Consider the following 22,549-nt stretch of genomic DNA (forward strand, 5'->3'; position numbering starts at 1 on the left):
AAAGCCATCGGGGCCCCAGGCAGCGAGCACGCAGACAGCCCTGCGTTCTGAGGATGGCAGAGCACCGAGGTGGAGAAGAACCAGGCTGACTGGAGGTGCCCCGAGTCACCGAGTCACCGTCCCCAGAACTCTGATCTCCAAATACAGCAACCCAACACACTCCGCCCTGGCGAGCCTCCCCACTGGGACCGGAATGTACAACTTCCGGTCCTTGTAATACTGCAGAACTCAAAACTCACAGCTCTTCAGTCCAACAGGAGCACAAAATGAGTTCAATACGCTCCCCTGAGACTCCCGCTGGAAGCCATCACTTCCCCACAAACAAGATCAACAAAACTCATCCTCAAATAAAATCACCTTTGAGGGCTCCGGGGACTTGACGTGTGTGCACCCGACTGCACGCTGCCTGACCACATCCTGACTGTCCCCACTGTGCAGATGGAACACTGAGGTTCAGGACTTCCCCAGGTCCAAACAGTGCATTAGGATAATCCATTACAAAACACATCTGTCATCCTCAAAATTACTAAAAATAACTTTGAATCTATGACACAAAGAACACTTACAGTCAGCTTAAAAATCTTTGGTCAACTTAAAAAAATCGCTTACTTTGAAAAATCTGAAACAAGAAGTTGGTGTCATTTGACTAACATGCAATTAAGGCAATTAAAAAACACTTCCCAAACGCTTGCGTGGACCACTGCGGGTAGGCGCTGCTGCCGTTCAGGAATCGACTGCAAACCTCCCACGGATTTCTCTACGTGGGAAAACTCACTGTCAACATCTTGTAAGAAAATCAAGTTATTCAACTTAACGGATCGGTCCTGGAAGCAAAACTGGGTCTGCTAAGCAGAACATTTTGCCACGTGCGTGTTTCCTCGGATCTGAACCTGCCAGCTGTGAGAATTGTTTTTAAAGCAACACACACCAGTGGCGGTGGCACCATCCACCTTCTCCACCACCACGGAGTGCGGATCACCCTGGAGTCCCTCTAAGGAAGCTCAGGCTAACTTAATCCACGCTCGTAACCTCCCAGGATGCTACTCTCTGAGAGTCCCGCCACCATCACTAACATAACACACATATGTTTTGCACCACTGGATTTAACATCATATCCAATAAAAGTCTCAGCAGGAATACTGCTATTAAATGACTTCATTAAAACATAACCACACTAATTAATAGTCAAGTACGGAGGCGCACTTGAGAGCAGTAGAGTTATTAATCCTCAGATGCCCTCTGCTAATTCCAGCAAAAGAAACAACAGTCTTGGAAAAAAGTCTAGGAAGGTTCTAGAAGCCACAGCCCCACCAACAATGCCCAGGCTTGTCTGACACTCGCTCCCCATCACGTCATCTCTCAGCCATTTTCCAACGGAGTGTCAACTGATGCCAGCTCCTCCCTCCTTATGCCTGTAACAACACGACTGGAAGCTTCCACACTTAATACTAACCGCCACCCAGCTCCGTCAGAGGGCCCCTACTTACACAATCTTCTGCCTTCAGTCCAGGGTGATTTTTTTTTTTTTTTGACAGGCAGAGTGGACAGTGAGAAAGAGAGAGAGAGAGACAGAGAGAAAGGTCTTCCTTTGCTGTTGGTTCACCCTCCAATGGCTGCTGCCGCAGCCGGCACACCACGCTGATCCAATGGCAGGAGCCAGGTACTTATCCTGGTCTCCCATGGGGTGCAGGGCCCAAGTACTTGGGCCATCCTCCACTGCACTCCCTGGCCACAGCAGAGAGCTGGCCTGGAAGAGGGGCAACCGGGACAGAATCCGGCGCCCCGACCGGGACTAGAACCCGGTGTGCCGGCGCCACAAGGCGGAGGATTAGCCTAGTGAGCCGCAGCACCGGCCCCAGGGATGATCTTTTAACCACAAGGAAAAAAACGAATGCCAGATGGAAGACCGTCGGCAGACTTTAATATAGAGCTACTGTCGCCTGGGCCCGCCATGGATCCCCGCAGTGGGTGCATGACGCAGCACTCGCCCCACTTCCTGGACGGCAGGCCCTCGCTGAGTTCCTTTCGGGGAGTCTCTGAGCAGGGAGTCACCTGCCAAGTTTACGCCCTCCCCACGCCGAACGAGCGGCTGATTCGAGGGTACAAGGCCTCCTGCCCGGACTCTGGTTGTGCAGAAGGCCGTGCTACCTGGCTTCCCCTAAGACCAGCCGAGGACTTTGTTCAGACCGATGGGAACGCCGTAAGACCAGCCAAGCTGTGTCCCAGTCACCTTCCCCAAGCCTAACCAGGCTTCCCTGCTCGCCCACAGTGGCCTCTGTCCCCAAATCCCCACGACTGTGTCTCCTGGGGACCCAGACTCAGGACAGAACCCCGCCCCCAAGGACCCAGCCTCAAGCAAAGGCACAAAGAGAGCCCGTTCTACATGGTTTGGCCTTCTGTAAAGAACCGAGTTAACATTCTCGATAAAGATCCAGTTCTTCTCTGTGTCAAAGATAGTGAATACAATGTAGGCTTCCCACTGGGAGAACTGTCTTTGAAGCCCCGAGGGTCACCCACTTTAGTAACAAGACAGCCTCACCGAGAGGCTTCCAAGTCTAGCTCACAGCCTGTGCATACTGAGGTCATTAAGCCAGGTCAGAATTTAGGGTCTCACACCACACTACGTTCAAGCGTCCCATTACCCACCAGTTCTCCTCACAGAAGGAACGGGAAATGAATTTCTGCACACGTTCTCTGGAGGGAGGCTGCTATGGACTGACTGGTGTGTCCTCCCACCCCAATCACAACACCAAAGCGACAGAACGGGATCTTCGCAGGCCACTAGGGTTGAGTGAGGTCAGCAGGGTGGGACCCTTGTAAGAAGAGGGGTCTCTTTCTCTCTGTGACCCACGGAGATGCGGGGAGAAGGAGGCCATGCAAGCCAGGAAGAGAGCCTACTGCTGCAACTGCACCCGGCAGCACCTCGATCTGGGGACGGCCCGGCCTCCTGAAGTGTGAAAACACAAATTCCTATCACTTGGACCACCCAGTCTGCGCTGCTTTGTTTTGGCAGCCTGCACAGATCAAGTCAGGGGGTCAGGGTCAATGTGACACACAATGCCAGGAGCCTGCATTGTGGCTTAGTGGGCTATGCTGCGGCCATAGGCTCCAGTTCAAGTCCCGGCTGCTCCACTTCCGATCCAGCTCCCTGCTAATGCACCTGCGAAAGCAGTAGAAGATGGACCAAGTCCCGCTCTCTCACAGTGGCCTCAACTGTCCTTGAGCTCCTGCACCTACACGCGAGACCCGGAAGAAGTTCCTGGCTCCTGGCTTCAGCCTGGCCCAGCCCCAGCCATTGTTGCCATTTGGGGAGTGAACTAGCAGATGGAGATTTTTTTTTAAAGATTTTATTTATTTATTTGAAAGTCAGAGTTACATAGAGAGAGAAGGAAAGGCAGAGAGAGTAGTCTTCCATCCGCTGGTTCACTTCCCAGATGGCTGCATTGGCCAGAGCTGTGCTGATCCAAAGCCAGAAGCCAGGAGCTTCCTCTGTGTCTTCCCATGCAGGTGCAGGGGCCCAAGGACTTGGGCCATCTTCTACTGCTTTCCCAGGCCATAGCAGAGAGCTGGATTGGAAGTGGAGCAGCCGGGACTTGAACCAGCGCCCATATAGGATGCCAGCACCGCAGGCAGCAGCTTTACCAGCTACGCCACGGTGCCAGCCTCAGATAGAAATTTTTTTTTTTTGACAGGCAGAGTGGACAGTGAGAGAGAGAGACAGAGAGAGAGAGACAGGAGAGAAAGGTCTTCCTTTGCTGTTGGTTCACCCTCCAATGGCCACCGCGGCCGGCACACTGCAGCCGGCGCACCGCGCTGATCCGAAGGCAGGAGCCAGGTGCTTCTCCTGGTCTCCCATGGGGTGCAGGGCCCAAGCACTTGGGCCATCCTCCACTGCACTCCCTGGCCACAGCAGAGAGCTGGCATGGAAGAGGGACAACCGGGACAGCATCTGGCGCCTGGACTGGGACTAGAACCTGGTGTGCCGGCGCTGCTAGGTGGAGGATTAGCCTATTGAGCCGCGGCGCCGGCCCAGATGGAGATCTTGATACCTCCCTCCCTCCCTCTCTCTCTCTCTCTCCCTCCTCCCCCTCCCCAGCTCATTCTCTCTCTAACTCTGCCTTTCAAAAATAAATAACTAAATCCTTTGACAACTGTGTGTACTGTCAGTCGACTGAAGCCCATTGAACAGCAGCAGACCTAAGCGCTGCACGACGCCGCCACACACCCAGGCCGCAGCGTCTCTCCTTCAGCTCTCGGCCCTCCCTCGTTCCAGCATCTTTCCTTCCGCCCGCAGAGTCAGTGCCCTCGACCTGAGTGCCAGGCACTGCTGTCCGGCTGGGTGCTGGCCTGGGGTCTACTCAGGGAAGACCTGGGGGAGCTCCACTGAGTGAGGAGCCCCAGAATGGCCGATAAAGTGACTGACAGCCCAGTCAGCAACCCTGTACGGAAATGAGTAAAGAAACCAACAGGGAACAAGACAGCAACCTACCCTCAGAGTGGACGCATCCCCTGAGAGAATCCTGAGGGTAGGAGGGCACTAAAGCCCAACCACGGTCACTTGCTGGCCTACACGGGCCTGAATGTACCCACGGCAGACTCGGGAGCCACTGGAGGCCCCCTCCTGGGCACCGTCACATTGATCGGGGCCCACCCTACTGCACTGTGACTCAGCTCTACTGGTGACAGCCGCCATGACAATTTTTAAATGAGGTCCCATCTGGAGGTACTGGAGGCTGGAGGGGCCAGGGAGAGCAATTTACCCACAACTGTAGGCAAAGGCCTGGGGCGCTGGGCAGCTGGGAGCAGGGAGGCTATGCAGCGACACCGTCCTGGGCCACAGCCACGACCTCGCCCAACGTACTATGGGACTAGGAGGCCACAGCCTGGAGGGTCCACTGGCGCCACGGCTCAGCAGTCAGCAGCCAGGCACAGAAGCTGGCATGCCTGTGCCTATGTTCAGCTGCCACCACGTGACCAGAGACACGTCACCTAAACGGACTTTTCCTTCATCGCCTAACTCTCAAACAGGAACAGCAGTGAGACCTATCCCACAGGGTTCTGAGAACTAAACACATTAGCAAACTGATGTGCTGGGGTGGGGTGGGGATGTCCTCACTCTACGGATGGAGACAAGACTCACGTAGGCTGCCCCGATCATCGAGGAACAGAGCCCGAGCCACTCCACAGAAACCTGAAGTTGTACCTGGCTGGCACCAGGTGACTGACGTGATGCAGCATTTACATAAAGGGAATATGAGGGGAAAGGAAAATGTCTATCAAGTTTTCTGAGGAGTGCTGGGGACGACCAGCTCTCAATTTCAAGAAGGATTAAGGGGCTGGCACTGTGGCATAGCAGGTAAAGCTACCACCTGAGACACCAGCATCCCACATGAGTGCCAGTTTGAGCCCCGGCTGCTCCACTTCTAATCCAGCTCCCTGCTGACGCAGCGGAGGACGGGCCAAGTACTTGGGCCCCTGCCTCCCACATGAGAGACCTGGATAGAGTTCCAGGCTCCTGGCTTCCCTGGCCCAGGCCCAGCCATTGTGGCCATTTGCAGGGTCAACCAGTGGAGAGAAGATCTCTCTGTCACTGTACCTTTTAAATAAATATATTTTTAAAAGGATTAAGAATACAGAAGAGTTAAAAACAGGAAAAAAACAGCCAAGAGGCCTTTTTCAAGGTTTCCTGCCAATACAGAGCATGAACAGGAGCGAGCACACGGAGCTAAGGGAAGCAAAGCCGAGCAGAGACGGCTGCGCCAGCTTCCGCACTTGTCTCCGCCGGCTGCAAAGCTTCTCCCGAGGACCCGAGATACCGCTGAGGAGGCACACACCGCGCAAGGGACTTCCAGCACTTCTGTCGCTTTAACAACATTTTCCGAGGCTTCTTTGGGGGTTTATCTATATTGCTGTCTACAGTAAAAATATCCAATGTTATGTTTCACCCTGAGGAACAAAATTTCACTTTGGTGGCACTGCTGTTTGCTTTACTGAGTTATCTCACAGAGGAAATGGGGAAAGACAAGCAGAGGCAAACAGGGTCAGGAAGACGGCTGGAGACCTGGGCTTCCTCTCCAGGGCGGCTCAGTGCCGAGCCCCACATGGTGTCCCCGGGCTGCCCTCGGCACGCAGCCCGCTCCCAGGCTCACGCTGACCAGCACGTGCTGAAGTCATCAACTGTGGCACTGAAGGAGCAGAGAGAAAGCAAAATTTCCCTTCATTTTCCCTTCCCCTTCTGTGCTGCACACAGTCCAAGGATAAAGACAATGAGGTATTATGTATCTGCTCAGGATCATAAAGAATTACCTCGGGGCCAGCCCTGTGGCACAATGGGTTGGGCTGCCATCTGCAGTGCCAGCATCCCAAGTGGGCACCAGTTCAAGTCTCAGTGGCTTCACTTCCAATCCAGCCCCCTGCCATGGCCTGGGAAAGCAGCTTGGGCCCCTGCACCCATGTGGGAGACCAGGATAAAACTCCTGGCTTTGGGGGCTGGCACTGTGGCACAGCAGGTTAAAGCCCCGGCCTGTAGCACCAATATCCCATATGGGCACCGGTTCAAGAACCACTGCTCCACTTCCAATCCAGCTCTCTGCTGTGGCCTGGGAAAGCAGTAGAAGATGCCCCACGTCTTTGGGCCCCTGCACCTGCGTGGGAAACCCAGAAGAAGCTCCTGGCTCCTGGCTTTGGATCAGTGCAGCTCTGGCCATTGCAGCCAATTGGGGAGTGAACCATCAGATGGAAGACCCCTCTCCCTCCCTCCCTCCCCCCCCCCCCCTCTCTCTGCCTCACCTCTCTCTGTGTAACTCTGACTTTCAAATAAATAAATAAATCTTAAAAAAAAAAAAAAAAACTCCTGGTCTGGCTTGGCCCAGCCAAATAATTCAGTGGATGGGAATAATACAGTGGATGGACGATCTCTCTCCTCTCAATCTGTCTCTCCCTTTCTCGTTGTAGCTCTTTCAAATAAATAACTCTTTTTAAAAAGAAAGAATATTCTTGGGAATATGCAGGAACACTACACCTAGAATTCCAAATTGACAGTCACTGAATCCGGGCCTTTCACAGAAATCTGGGCAACAGATGACGCACACAAAGCTCGCACAGACACACGCACGAGTCCACTTCAAAACATCCATGGGAAAGTGAATTAAAACATGCATTCACGTTGGTGAAAAAAGTGCAGACTTTTTCATGATTTGAATTTTCCATGAACTTTCTGCAGATCCCCTGGATGCATGAATTTCGAAAATTTTTGCACCAAAATAAGTTTGTCTTTGAATTCCATTTTCTATGAACTTTTAAACTCACACATACACACTTATCCATACAAAACACCCAGAGCAGAGGCAGCAGTGTCGCACTCAGGCGCTGTCTGTCCGTGCTCAAGGTCACTGAGCAGTGCTTCTCACACACCTACCTCTCCAGCTCCCCCACACACACCCCTGTGCCCTTACACACCTCTGCTTTAAAGTCACAGAACTCCTCATCTAGGTCCCCAGGGATAGCACCATTCCAGAGCCCCAGCCCAAGCACATTGTCACTGGTTCTGTTGTGGGCTAGGTTAGACCCACACCCCTATCCCCGCTCTTGCCTCTAACTTCGAGACTTCTAGGTGCAGGCACAGCACAGCGTGCAGCACAATAAGGCTTATTTACGGAGCGAGGAGAATGCACAGGCACGTGAGTGGGCCGGTTAGGGAAGGAGGGACTTCCACATTCTGCTTTCCCCAGGTCCACGGAGGGAGAGAAAGGAGAGTGCCTCCACCCCTCCACCAAGCTTCCTATGAGCTTTGAAAACGGGAGTGGTTACCTAGTACTGTCCCCAGGTCCCAGTAAGGTGAGGTGCATCCTGGGAGGGGTCACCTGATGGACAGGTGCGCTGAGAGGGTTACACGGGGTTGGGGAGGTGCAGCCTCCAGCTCATGAAGTATCTATCTCCCTGATTTCTCCCACAACAGTCCTGCTGTGCTGGGGCAGATTCTGTGCAGGGCATTTTGGTGGGAGCGGGAGCGGGCGAGGAGCAGGAAGCCCCCACTCTGGCCGGCTCACATCTGCCCCTTCAGTGCAGCGTGGACCCTCCTTGGATGCCGTCCCACACGCTGCCGAGGGTGCCCCAAAGCTGGCCCCAGAGGTGTCAGGGTCACAGGTGTGCAGTGGCCCTTATCCTAAGGCCCTGACAACTCAATTTGTGCCTGAAGCGAGCAACTTGTGCCCCCCACCCCCCCACCTTAGCTTCTGTATGGCAAGGGGAGAACAAGGCTTTGCCTGGAAGTTCCTGAGGTTCTCTCCACGTCAGCTTCTGGTTCCCCAGGACTCACCTGCCGTGGGGTGACGCAGGCTAAGAACACCAGGTAAATCCAGCTTCATATAGTTGTTTGGTGGTCCCCTCTTATTCATAGTGTGACTTCTGGAAAATAATTTCTCTGAAAATTGTAAAACAGGGACACACTCACACCGGACGGTCACCACGAGGCTGGGGCGTGGTGGCCCCTGGCTACCACCTGTTGTTGTTGTGGGGTTGCCTGTCACCCCCATGGTCTGAAGCAGAGCCGTTCTACCACAGCGCACCTAAGTGATATGCACGAGGAACGTCTCTGCTCCTCGTCAGAACAATCCAGAAGGGATCCTGTACACACAGTTTTAAAGTGTCTATGGAACACTATGCAAAAAAAAAAAAAAAAAAAAAAAAGATATGGCCCCGTCTTTTAAAAACTTTTTATATTTAGTTGAGGGAAACAGTAGACTACACATGAATGTTTTATTGCACTATTAGAATACTAAGCTCAAGCAGCTAAAGAAGTCCTAATTGTATTGGCTGGGGCTGCTCAGAAGGTACCCGAGCTTCTCACGCAGGCTCCCCTGGCTGGGGGCGACCGCGGGCTGGTCCTGGGGCAGTGTCCTCAAAGAACACAGCTTCTGGCACCAAACAAGAACCCCAGGATCACAGCCAAAGGGCTGCTCTGGGCGGAGGTTCTGAATGCAGGGCCAAGGTCTGAGCCAAGACAGCAAGAACACCCAGAGTGAAAACCGCAAGAGACAAGATGGGAAAGCCTCCAAGACTTGGTGTGAGGGAGGCACGAGGTGCCCAGGCAGGTGGCCACAGGGGCAGGGAGCAGGCATGGAGGGACGCTTTGGTGCGTGGGGGACTGGCTGGGAAGGGGCTGGTGACTAGGTAAGGGCTACGAAGGTGGATGCAGACAGGCCAGGTGGGAAAGGGGCAGAGTGTGTGAACACCGGGCAGAGAACACACCTGTACCTGGTGCAGAATGCCGGGGCAGACAGGAACACAGCGTGGTGGCTGCGGAGTATCTCCACACCCGGCCTAGGGACCAGGAAGCAAAATCCAGCAGTCACTCACATACTCCCACTAAGGACCCACGCCACTGACAGCAGTGGAAACCCGGAGGCAGCAGCCACGGCTGGTACCCACACCGGAAGAGCAGGCAGGATGAGAGCGGCTATGTCCCGGGAGCTTTGCTGTGAGCCACCGAGATGAGGTGGGTACGGCCACACAGCAGCACGCTCCCACCCCTGTGTGTCCCTGATGCCCACGGTCACTTCCTCACACTGGCCACTGCCCCGGGGACACGCTCCACCTTCTCCCACCCCGCCGCTCCCACAGCCTCCTCTGGGCCCACTCAGGAAGGAGGCCTGCACTGCTCGCCCTGCAGCCTCAGTGCCCTTGGTTAAAGACGGGTCTGGGGACTTCACTCCCCTACTGCACAATCCTAGCTAGATGCCCAGGGCCCGAGGGACCAAGGCACTCCTCACCGAGGCTGCAGGCCCCGGGCTCCGGACTCTATCAGGCTTGCACAGGTACCAAATCTGACCATAGGCGGCTCTGGGCCTCCACACGTGCTGCTGACCTCACCTGGGGGTCTCACGGGCAGCTGACCTCAACTACATGGTCTCACGTGCTGCTGACCCCACCTATGTGGTCTCATGTGATGCTGACCCCGCCTACATGAGCTCACATGACACTGACCCCGCCTACACGGCCTTACCCCCTCTTTTCCGCCCGGCCCTGACCTTCATCGCACCCCTCCCTGACATTCTTCTGACCCAACAACTTGATCTCACTTCTGTGAGATCTTCTGGAACACTTATCACTCTTGTGCTGTCACTGGTAGAATTCCGTCTCCCCGACCGTGTCCACAGCAAACAGCACATCTCATGTGTCCCTGATTCTCCGTGCACAACACTGGTGGGCACTGACTAGTGTTTTGTTTAAGGAAAAACTATGAAAATAAAACAGAAGAAAGGGAGAAGGGGGGTGTCTTAGCCTGTAAGAGGTTGGGGAAGCAACTCCCTTTCAATCAAACTGTTGGCAAATGAAGAAAGAGAGGAGGAAGAGGAAACAGAAAGGAGAGGAGATGGAGGGGGGATTGCACCGGAAGTTTAACAGTGCACATAATTACTATGGTCGTGAATGAAAGACGTTACCTGAGTTTTTATATTATTGCTGGAATCACAGCATGGCAGACAACTGCCCAAGTCTAGACACGAGCATCCCGTATGGGCGCTGGTTCCTGTCCCAGCTGCTCCACTTCCGACCCAGCTCCTTGCTATGGCCTGGGAAAGCAGTAGAAGAAGGCCAAGACCTCGGGCCCCTGCACCCATGTGCAAGACCAGCAGGAAGCTCCTGGCTCCTGGCTTCAGCCTGGCTCAACCCTGGCTGTTGCAGTGATTTGAGACGCAAACACAGATCTGTGTGTGTGTGTGTGTGTGTGTGTGTGTAACTCTTAAAGAAGTAAATAAACTTTAAAAAGAATTACACCCAGGTCTAAGTGTTCACAGCCTTTTCTCCTCCTCTCTACCTCTCTCCCCAGCGTGAGGGTAGGAGGGCACATGAACAGCCAAGAAGGACTAATCAGACTTTGAAAGAACAAAATGAAACAAAGTGCTACCTGCAGGAGAAAAGAGAACAGTGTGGAGCAGGAGCTGGCCAACATTTCAGCTAAAGAAAGGGAAGTATGGGGCTGGCACTGCGGCACAGCAGGTACACCCACTGCCTGCAGCGCCAGCCCCATATGGGCGCCAGTGTGAGTCTCGGGGGCCCCCACTTCTAGTCCATCTCCCTGCTAACGGCCTGGGAAAGCCAAGGAAGGTGACCCAAGTGCTTGGGCCCCTTCATCCACGTGGGGACCAAGAAGAAGCTCCTGGCTCAGGCCTGCCCCAACCCCAGCTGTGGTGGCCATCTGGGGAGCCAATCAGCAGATGGAGGGTCTCTCTACATTGGTCTTTCCCTCTAACTCTGCCTTTCAAGTAAATAAATTTTTTTTTCACAAAAAAGTGGGGAACAGACATTTTAGACTTTGAGGGCCACACATCGTCTCTATCAAACCTCTTTATTTTCTGTACAACACTTAAAAAATGTGAAATGCATGCTTTGCCAAGGACTACACCTAACAGGTGACAGGTCAGACCTGGCTGGCAAGCCATCACCTGCCCATCCCTGGAAGAGCAGGAAGAGAGCACCAAAGAGCTCGGAAGCTGCAAGGAGTTTCAGCTGAGATGCAAGTGAGGGCAGGGAAGACAGGGAGCGCGGGGAGCTGCACAGGGAATTCCCAGAACAACTGTCACTGGGCCTGGACGGGGCCTGGACGGGGCCTGGAGGGGGCCTGGAGGGGGCCTGGAGGGGGTATGGACGGGGCCTGGACGGGGCCTGGACGGGGACTGGACGGGGACTGGATGAGGCCTGGACGGGACCTGGAGGGGGCCTGGAGGGGGCCTGGATGGGGACTGGACGGGGACTGGATGGGGTCTGGACGGGGACTGGACGGGGACTGGATGGGGCCTGGACGGGGCCTGGGGGGCCTGGATGGGGTCTGGACGGCGCCTGGACGGGGACTGGACGGGGACTGGACGGGGACTGGATGGGGCCTGGACGGGGCCTGGATGGGGCCTGGAGGGGACCTGGATGGGGACTGGACGGGGACTGGATGGGGACTGGACGGGACCTGGATGGGGCCTGGATGGGACCTGGACGGGGCCTGGATGGGGCCTGGAGGGGGCCTGGACGGGGACTGGATGGGGACTGGACGGGGCCTGGACGGGGACTGGATGGGACGGGGCCTGGATGGGGCCTGGACGGGGACTGGACGGGGCCTGGATGGGGCCTGGAGGGGACCTGGAGGGGGCCTGGACGGGGCCTGGACGGGACCTGGACGGGGCCTGGACGGGGCCTGGACAGGACCTGGACGGGGCCTGGACGGGGCCTGGACGGGGCCTGGAGGGGGCCTGGAGGGGGCCTGGACGGGGCCTGGACGGGACCTGGACGGGGCCTGGATGGCACCTGGACGGGGCCTGGAGGGGGCCTGGACGGGGCCTGGATGGGGCCTGGACGGGGCCTGGAGGGGACCTGGACGGGGCCTGGACGGGGCCTGGACGGGGCCTGGAGGGGGCCTGGACGAGGCCTGGACGGGGCCTGGACGGCGCCTGGAGGGGGCCTGGAGGGGGCCTGGACGGGGCCTGGACGGGGCCTGGACGGGGCCTGGATGGGACCTGGACGGGGCCTGGAGGGGGCCTGGACGGGGCCTGGAGGGGGCCTGGAGGGGGCCTGGAGGGGACCTGGAGGGGGCCTGGACGGGGCCTGGACGGGGCCTGGACGGGGCCTGGACAGGGCCTGGACGGCGCCTGGAGGGGGCCTGGAGGGGGCCTGGACGGGGCCTGGATGGGGCCTGGACGGGGCCTGGAAGGGGCCTGGAGGGGGCCTGGACGGGGCCTGGATGGGGACTGGATGGGGCCTGGATGGGGCCTGGACGGGGCCTGGAAGGGGCCTGGAGGGGGCCTGGACGGGACCTGGACGGGGCCTGGAGGGGGCCTGGACGGGGACTGGATGGGGCCTGGACGGGGCCTGGGGGGCCTGGATGGGGTCTGGACGGCGCCTGGACGGGGACTGGACGGGGACTGGACGGGGCCTGGACGGGGCCTGGATGGGGCCTGGAGGGGACCTGGATGGGGACTGGACGGGGACTGGATGGGGACTGGACGGGACCTGGACGGGGCCTGGATGGGACCTGGACGGGGCCTGGACGGGGCCTGGAGGGGGCCTGGACGGGGACTGGATGGGGACTGGACGGGGCCTGGATGGGGACTGGATGGGACGGGGCCTGGATGGGGCCTGGACGGGGACTGGACGGGGCCTGGACGGGGCCTGGATGGGGCCTGGAGGGGACCTGGAGGGGGCCTGGACGGGGCCTGGACGGGACCTGGAGGGGGCCTGGACGGGGCCTGGACGGGACCTGGACGGGGCCTGGACGGGGCCTGGACGGGGCCTGGACGGGGCCTGGAGGGGGCCTGGACGGGGCCTGGACGGGGCCTGGACGGGGCCTGGACGGGACCTGGACGGGGCCTGGAGGGGGCCTGGACGGGGCCTGGATGGGGCCTGGACGGGGCCTGGATGGGACCTGGACGGGGCCTGGACGGGGCCTGGAAGGGGCCTGGAGGGGGCCTGGACGGGGCCTGGATGGGGACTGGATGGGGCCTGGATGGGGCCTGGACGGGGCCTGGAAGGGGCCTGGAGGGGGCCTGGACGGGACCTGGACGGGGCCTGGACGGGGCCTGGACGGGACCTGGACGGGGCCTGGACGGGACCTGGACGGGGCCTGGAGGGGGCCTGGACGGGGCCTGGATGGGGCCTGGACGGGGCCTGGATGGGACCTGGACGGGGCCTGGACGGGGCCTGGAAGGGGCCTGGAGGGGGCCTGGACGGGGCCTGGATGGGGACTGGATGGGGCCTGGATGGGGCCTGGACGGGGCCTGGAAGGGGCCTGGAGGGGGCCTGGACGGGACCTGGACGGGGCCTGGAGGGGGCCTGGACGGGGACTGGATGGGGCCTGGACGGGGCCTGGGGGGCCTGGATGGGGTCTGGACGGCGCCTGGACGGGGACTGGACGGGGACTGGACGGGGCCTGGACGGGGCCTGGATGGGGCCTGGAGGGGACCTGGATGGGGACTGGACGGGGACTGGATGGGGACTGGACGGGACCTGGATGGGGCCTGGATGGGACCTGGACAGGGCCTGGATGGGGCCTGGAGGGGGCCTGGACGGGGACTGGATGGGGCCTGGACGGGGCCTGGATGGGGACTGGATGGGACGGGGCCTGGATGGGGCCTGGACGGGGACTGGACGGGGCCTGGACGGGGCCTGGATGGGGCCTGGAGGGGACCTGGAGGGGGCCTGGACGGGGCCTGGACGGGGCCTGGACGGGGCCTGGACGGGGCCTGGAGGGGGCCTGGACGGGGCCTGGACGGGACCTGGACGGGGCCTGGACGGGACCTGGACGGGGCCTGGAGGGGGCCTGGACGGGGCCTGGAGGGGGCCTGGACGGGGCCTGGAGGGGACCCGGACGGGGCCTGGACGGGGCCTGGACGGGGCCTGGACGGGGCCTGGAGGGGGCCTGGACGAGGCCTGGACAGGGCCTGGACGGCGCCTGGAGGGGGCCTGGAGGGGGCCTGGACGGGGCCTGGATGGGACCTGGACGGGGCCTGGAGGGGGCCTGGACGGGGCCTGGATGGGGCCTGGACGGGGCCTGGAGGGGACCTGGAGGGGGCCTGGACGGGGCCTGGACGGGGCCTGGACGGGGCCTGGAGGGGGCCTGGACGGGGCCTGGACGGCGCCTGGAGGGGGCCTGGAGGGGGCCTGGACGGGGCCTGGATGGGGCCTGGACGGGACCTGGACGGCGCCTGGACGGGGCCTGGAGGGGGCCTGGAGGGGGCCTGGACGGGGCCTGGATGGGACCTGGACGGGGCCTGGATGGGACCTGGACGGGGCCTGGAGGGGGCCTGGACGGGGACTGGATGGGGCCTGGACGGGGCCTGGGGGGCCTGGATGGGGTCTGGACGGCGCCTGGACGGGGACTGGACGGGGACTGGACGGGGACTGGATGGGGCCTGGACGGGGCCTAGATGGGGCCTGGAGGGGACCTGGATGGGGACTGGACGGGGACTGGATGGGGACTGGACGGGACCTGGATGGGGCCTGGATGGGACCTGGACGGGGCCTGGAGGGGGTCTGGAGGGGGCCTGGACGGGGACTGGATGGGGACTGGACGGGGCCTGGACGGGGACTGGATGGGACGGGGCCTGGATGGGGCCTGGACGGGGACTGGACGGGGCCTGGGGGGCCTGGATGGGGCCTGGAGGGGACCTGGAGGGGGCCTGGACGGGGCCTGGACGGGGCCTGGACGGGACCTGGACGGGGCCTGGACGGGGCCTGGAGGGGGCCTGGAGGGGGCCTGGACGGGGCCTGGACGGGACCTGGACGGGGCCTGGATGGGACCTGGACGGGGCCTGGAGGGGGCCTGGACGGGGCCTGGAGGGGGCCTGGAGGGGGCCTGGAGGGGACCTGGAGGGGGCCTGGACGGGGCCTGGACGGGGCCTGGACGGGGCCTGGACGGCGCCTGGAGGGGGCCTGGAGGGGGCCTGGACGGGGCCTGGATGGGGCCTGGACGGGGCCTGGAAGGGGCCTGGAGGGGGCCTGGACGGGGCCTGGATGGGGACTGGATGGGGCCTGGATGGGGCCTGGACGGGGCCTGGAAGGGGCCTGGAGGGGGCCTGGACGGGACCTGGACGGGGCCTGGAGGGGGCCTGGACGGGGACTGGATGGGGCCTGGACGGGGCCTGGGGGGCCTGGATGGGGTCTGGACGGCGCCTGGACGGGGACTGGACGGGGACTGGACGGGGCCTGGACGGGGCCTGGATGGGGCCTGGAGGGGACCTGGATGGGGACTGGACGGGGACTGGATGGGGACTGGACGGGACCTGGACGGGGCCTGGATGGGACCTGGACGGGGCCTGGACGGGGCCTGGAGGGGGCCTGGACGGGGACTGGATGGGGACTGGACGGGGCCTGGATGGGGACTGGATGGGACGGGGCCTGGATGGGGCCTGGACGGGGACTGGACGGGGCCTGGACGGGGCCTGGATGGGGCCTGGAGGGGACCTGGAGGGGGCCTGGACGGGGCCTGGACGGGACCTGGAGGGGGCCTGGACGGGGCCTGGACGGGGCCTGGACGGGGCCTGGACGGGACCTGGACGGGGCCTGGAGGGGGCCTGGACGGGGCCTGGATGGGGCCTGGACGGGGCCTGGATGGGACCTGGACGGGGCCTGGACGGGGCCTGGAAGGGGCCTGGAGGGGGCCTGGACGGGGCCTGGATGGGGACTGGATGGGGCCTGGATGGGGCCTGGACGGGGCCTGGAAGGGGCCTGGAGGGGGCCTGGACGGGACCTGGACGGGGCCTGGAGGGGGCCTGGACGGGGACTGGATGGGGCCTGGACGGGGCCTGGGGGGCCTGGACGGGGTCTGGACGGCGCCTGGACGGGGACTGGACGGGGACTGGACGGGGACTGGACGGGGCCTGGACGGGGCCTGGATGGGGCCTGGAGGGGACCTGGATGGGGACTGGACGGGGACTGGATGGGGACTGGACGGGACCTGGACGGGGCCTGGATGGGACCTGGACAGGGCCTGGATGGGGCCTGGAGGGGGCCTGGACGGGGACTGGATGGGGACTGGACGGGGCCTGGATGGGGACTGGATGGGACGGGGCCTGGATGGGTCCTGGACGGGGACTGGACGGGGCCTGGACGGGGCCTGGATGGGGCCTGGAGGGGACCTGGAGGGGGCCTGGACGGGGCCTGGACGGGACCTGGACGGGGCCTGGACGGGGCCTGGACGGGGCCTGGACGGGGCCTGGAGGGGGCCTGGACGGGGCCTGGACGGGACCTGGACGGGGCCTGGACGGGACCTGGACGGGGCCTGGAGGGGGCCTGGACGGGGCCTGGATGGGGCCTGGACGGGGCCTGGAGGGGACCTGGACGGGGCCTGGACGGGGCCTGGACGGGGCCTGGACGGGGCCTGGAGGGGGCCTGGACGGCGCCTGGACGGGGCCTGGACGGCGCCTGGACGGGGCCTGGAGGGGGCCTGGACGGGGCCTGGATGGGACCTGGACGGGGCCTGGAGGGGGCCTGGACGGGGCCTGGATGGGGCCTGGACGGGGCCTGGAGGGGACCTGGAGGGGGCCTGGACGGGGCCTGGACGGGGCCTGGACGGGGCCTGGAGGGGGCCTGGACGGGGCCTGGACGGCGCCTGGACGGGGCCTGGATGGGGCCTGGACGGGACCTGGACGGCGCCTGGACGGGACCTGGACGGCGCCTGGACGGGGCCTGGAGGGGGCCTGGAGGGGGCCTGGACGGGGCCTGGATGGGACCTGGACGGGGCCTGGAGGGGGCCTGGACGGGGACTGGATGGGGCCTGGACGGGGCCTGGGGGGCCTGGATGGGGTCTGGACGGCGCCTGGACGGGGACTGGACGGCGCCTGGACGGGGACTGGATGGGGCCTGGACGGGGCCTAGATGGGGCCTGGAGGGGACCTGGATGGGGCCTGGACGGGGACTGGATGGGGACTGGACGGGACCTGGATGGGGCCTGGATGGGACCTGGACGGGGCCTGGATGGGGCCTGGAGGGGGCCTGGACGGGGACTGGATGGGGACTGGACGGGGCCTGGACGGGGACTGGATGGGACGGGGCCTGGATGGGGCCTGGACGGGGACTGGACGGGGCCTGGACGGGGCCTGGACGGGGCCTGGAGGGGACCTGGAGGGGGCCTGGACGGGGCCTGGACGGGGCCTGGACGGGGCCTGGAGGGGTCCTGGAGGGGGCCTGGACGGGGCCTGGACGGGACCTGGACGGGGCCTGGATGGGACCTGGACGGGGCCTGGAGGGGGCCTGGACGGGGCCTGGAGGGGACCTGGACGGGGCCTGGACGGGGCCTGGACGGGGCCTGGACGGGGCCTGGAGGGGGCCTGGACGAGGCCTGGACGGGGCCTGGACGGCGCCTGGAGGGGGCCTGGAGGGGGCCTGGACGGGGCCTGGATGGGGCCTGGACGGGGTCTGGACGGGGACTGGACGGGGACTGGATGGGGACTGGATGGGGCCTGGATGGGACCTGGACGGGGCCTGGATGGGGCCTGGATGGGGCCTGGACGGCGCCTGGATGGGGCTTGGATGGTGCCTGGACGGTGCCTGGACGGCGCCTGGAGGGGGCCTGGAGGGGGCCTGGAGGGGGCCTGGACGGGGCCTGGAGGGGGCCTGGAGGGGGCCTGCACGGGGCCTGGATGGCGCCTGGATGGGGACTGGACAGAGCCTGGATGTGACCTGGACGGGGCCTGGATGGGGCCTCCTCTCTTGTCCTTCAAGAGCCACTGGACTGAGTTTCTTGGAAGCACGACTGGGTCGGTGCACGCCGGCCCAGTTTGGGCGGCAACTGTCTGGTCACACCCAGAGCACGACCCTCGAGGATGGTCAAAGGAGGGCAGTGGCCACCTGCGTGCATCTGGCCTCCAACCATCCCTGGCTCCACGACGAGGACTCGAAGGCCACCCGCCTCCTCCTCTTCCTGTTGTCAGTCACGCCTGCCTCTGCCATTCCAGCTGACAGAGGCAGAGGGCTTGTGCTGCTCACCCACTGCCACAGCTCCCTGGGTAAACAGTACGTTTAGTGCCACTCTGTACTGCACCCTTTGAGTCAGTATCCGGGCCCAGGACCTCATGACAACCTGGAGCATGCACAGTGGCGCTCTGGTTAACCTGAACCTGGAAGGCCGCACCCTGTCAGAGTGCCTGCTGAGTCCTGGCTCCTCTGTTCTGATCCAGCTTCCTGCTGACACGCACTGGAGAGGCAGCAGCTGATGGCTCAAGTGCTTGGGTTGCTGCCACCCCCATGGGGAATTCGACTGAGTTCTGCGCTCCTGGCTTTAGGCTGTCCAGCCCCAGCTGTTGGGGGCATTTGAAAGGAGTGAACCAGCAGATAGAAGATCTGAGTCTGCCCATCTGTCTCTTTTTCAGATAAAATGAAAATAAGTTTTTTAAAAATGTTAACCCCCACTAGAGTCCTGGAATAACATAAAATCATGCTTGGGGGAAAATGAATAATTAAAAAAGGCCTTCACCCTGTTTCCTGTCATTTCTCACCACAATAATCCTGCGTAGCAAGTGCTCCTGTGCACGAGGGAACAGTGCTCAGTGCGTTGGAGCGACTCTTCCAAGGGCAGAGCCGGCAAGGGGCTGCGGGGCTGCGGGGCTGACATTGCCCCCACACTCTGAGAGTCTCCCCACGACGGCAGCCCCACGGCTCAGACACGGGGCTCAGCGCGGGGCTCTCGGCTCTCTCCAGCTCGCCCCAGTTCACAGGCAGGCTGCACAGCCTTCCTCATCCGCGGCCCAAGCTGGGTCCAGGAGCCAGGTCTCAGGGGCCATCAGAACACCTAGGGCCAGTCCTCCCTGCCCTCTGATTGACCCTGAGGTCCTGCAGGTATTTCGCACCACCTGACCCCTCAACCAGGTCAGGCTGTCCCTGCAGGACCCCTTCAGACGGGGGCAAGAGAAGTGAAACTACAGTAGGAAGCCAAGCTCCGAAATCACGTGAAAGGGCTGAAAAAAGGCAAACGGCTGGACACCACACCTACACATCTGAGGACCTCAAGGGCGCTCTTGCAAAACTGAAGGAAGGAACAGAGAGCTCAGAGGCAGACGCGGCAAGGCAGGCCCCCTGAGGAGCTGGAGCGGCTCGGTGAGCTGTTTGCTGTCATTGAGCCTCAAGTGCAGATCACAGTACAACCGCTCAACTAGTTCGACAGCTCCTCCTCCAGCCTGAAGGACTGCTGCACTCTTTTTTTTTTTTTTTTTTTGACAGGCAGTTAGACAGTGAGAGAGAGAGACAGAGAGAAAGGTCTTCCTTCCATTGGTTCAGTCCCCAAATGGCCGCTCTGGCCGGTGCTGCACCGATCCGAAGCCAGGAGCCAGGTGCTTCCTCCTGGTCTCCCATGTGGGTGCAGGGACGAAGCATTTGGGCCATCCTCCACTGTCCTCCCAGGCCACAGCAGAGAGCTGGACTGGAAGAGGAGCAAGTGGGATAGAATCCAGCGCTCCATCCGGGACTAGAAGCCAGGGTGCCGGTGCTGCAGGCGGAGGATTAGCCTAGTGAGCCGCAGCGCCAGCGCTGCACTCTTTGATCTAGAATATTCTGCCCGTCAGGAGGATGATGTGCAGGCCCTACTTTCCTCTGCAGGGCTTCAGGCAGTGACCAATGGACTGCACAGCACAGAGTCCCTGGGGAAGGACTCTGCTGCATTTGTGTGGGGGTTGCCTTTTCCAGCAACCCAAAGGTCCAGGCAGAGGCCATTGAAGGGGGAGCCCTGCAGAAGCTGCTGGTCATCCTGGCCGCGGAGCAGCCTCTCTGCGGATAAGGCCCTGTTTGTGCTGTGCCTCCTGCTCTGGCACCTCGCCTGTGCCCAGCTGAAGCTCCTGAAGCTGGTGCAGAACAGAGAGGTGCTGGCCGTGCGCACGGTCACCCTGCTCTAGGACGTGGTCACTCAGGAGATGCTGAGCAGGAGGCTGAGCTGACCCACGACACATCCCAGAGAAGCTGCAGCAGTATCGCCGGGGCAGCCAGGCCTGCGGGAACAGGGCTGGTGTGAGATCACAGCCCATGAGATGGTGTCTGAGCACGACGCCCACGAGAAGGTGCTGCAGACCCTGGGCGCCCTCCTGGTCACCTGCTGGGACCACCACTGTCAGGATCCCCAGCTCAGCAGGACGCTGGCCGTCCTGGAGCTACAGGAGGGTGAGGACGAGGGCTACTCCTAGGAGCCACTGGGCTCCACTGATGGCCTGCTGAAGCAGCTGAGATGAGGCTGCCCCTGACACCACAGCTGGACTGGGGCACCGCTTGTGAGGCATGGAGGCACTGTCTGGGGGCTCTTCAGGGGACATCGGCAGGAAGGAAGACATCCCTACTGGGGCATGAGCACCATTTGGGCTGTGCTGGTGTGGCCATTCAGTAAGACGTAAAAAAAAAAAAAAAAAAAAATCCACAGCCAGATTTAGAGTGGGAAGAGGGTTCAGAAATCTTCGAGGCCAGTCACCTCCTCTGACACGTGAGAAAGATCACGCACTCCTAGTGAACACGTCTCGACATTCTCTTACGGCAGGTTCATTCCCCAGAGAGCTTCTAAAAAGACATCTTTCTAAAAGCGGAGATACCATGAAATTGGCGAGAGTCCTGCTCCACACATCTCCCCTCATTTCTGCTCTCCACGTGGGCACTGCCCCTCTGAGGTGGGGGTGCCACCTCAGGAACTGTCAGCTGTCACATGGCACTGCCCCTCTGAGGTGGGGGTGCCACCTCGGGAACTGTCAGCTGTCACCTGGCACTGCCCCTCTGAGGTGGGGTGCCGCCTTGGGAACTATCAGCTGTCACATGGGCACTGCCCCTCTGAGGTGAGGGTGCCACCTCAAAACTGTCAGCTGTCACGTGGGCACTGCCCCTCTGAGGGGGGGTGCCACCTCAAAACTGTCAGCTGTCACGTGGGCACTGCCCCTCTGAGGTGGGGGTGCCACCTCGGGAACCATCAGCTGTCACATGGGCACTGCCCCTCTGAGGTGGGGGTGCCACCTGGGAACTGTCAGCTGTCACATGGCACTGCCCCTCTGAGGTGGGGGTGCCACCTGGGAACTGTCAGCTGTCACATGGCACTGCCCCTCTGAGGTGGGGGTGCCACCTGGGAACTGTCAGCTGTCACGTGGGCACTGCCCCTCTGAGGTGGGGGTGCCACCTGGGAACTGTCAACTGTCACGTGGGCACTGCCCCTCTGAGGTAGGGGTACCACCTGGGAACTGTCAGCTGCCACGTGGGCACTGCCCCTCTGAGATGAGGGTGCCACCTCAGGAACCATCAGCTGTCACATGGGCACTGCCCCTTGAGGTGGGGGTGCCACCTGGGAACTGTCAGCTGTCACGTGGGCACTGCCCCTCTGAGGTGGGGGTGCCACCTCAGGAACCGTCAGCTGCCACGTGGGCACTGCCCCTCTGAGGTGGGGTGCCACCTGGGAACTGTCAGCTGCCACGTGGGCACTGCCCCTCTGAGGTGGGGTGCCACCTGGGAACTGTCAGCTGTCACGTGGGCCTCCCACTCCTGCCTGACGTCCATGCAGGATGGCCCGGGGCTGGCGAGGGCAAGGTTCACATCAGAGGTCAGCGGCCCCGCTCCCCGGCAGGTTCAGGGAAGTGGTATGAGAGGTGGCCCTGCAGGGTCCTGCAGGCATGCACCTGGCCCTTATCTGGGGGTGGGGGATGCTGAGGGATGAGCAAAGGGGACTAGGAGGAGGAAGGAAAATGGCAGCCACCCAAGAAACCAAGGTCCAGCAATACGGAGTGAGTGCGCTGTAAGCAGGACACGGAACACAGGCTGCATCTCACAACAGGGCTCTTTGGTCACATGTCGGCCCCCAGATCCCGCCCGTCTGTAATTACGACAAAACTGAGAGCCCCCTTTCAGGAGACGCAGGCCCACGGGGTGGCGGGCAACCCCGGGCAACCCCACGGCTGCTGGGGTCCGTGGGTCTCTGCCTCTGCTTTCTTCTCCTTCTGGTGCGTAACCTTTGAAAGAAGAACACGTGTGGCAGGCCGACGAGTCTGGCGAGCACGCATAAATCGTGAACATATCTAGGTTCCAGACACAACTGGCTTCACATCAGAAAATCCTT

The 22,549-nt window shown here is 61.7% G+C and overlaps 1 protein-coding gene and 1 pseudogene across 3 annotated transcripts in view; one reads left to right on the forward strand and one right to left on the reverse strand.

The window, feature by feature from the left end:
• The window catches only part of LOC149125987 (uncharacterized), a 171,737-nt gene that overhangs the window by 97,756 nt on the left and 51,432 nt on the right, over positions 1-22,549 (reverse strand). The window lies entirely within an intron of this gene.
• Positions 1,952-20,696, forward strand: LOC138850015 (nucleotide exchange factor SIL1 pseudogene; annotated as a pseudogene).

Source organism: Oryctolagus cuniculus, chromosome 6 (assembly GCF_051225735.1).
Source record: "Oryctolagus cuniculus isolate XC-2025 breed Fujian yellow rabbit chromosome 6, ASM5122573v1, whole genome shotgun sequence".
Taxonomy (NCBI): domain Eukaryota; kingdom Metazoa; phylum Chordata; class Mammalia; order Lagomorpha; family Leporidae; genus Oryctolagus; species Oryctolagus cuniculus.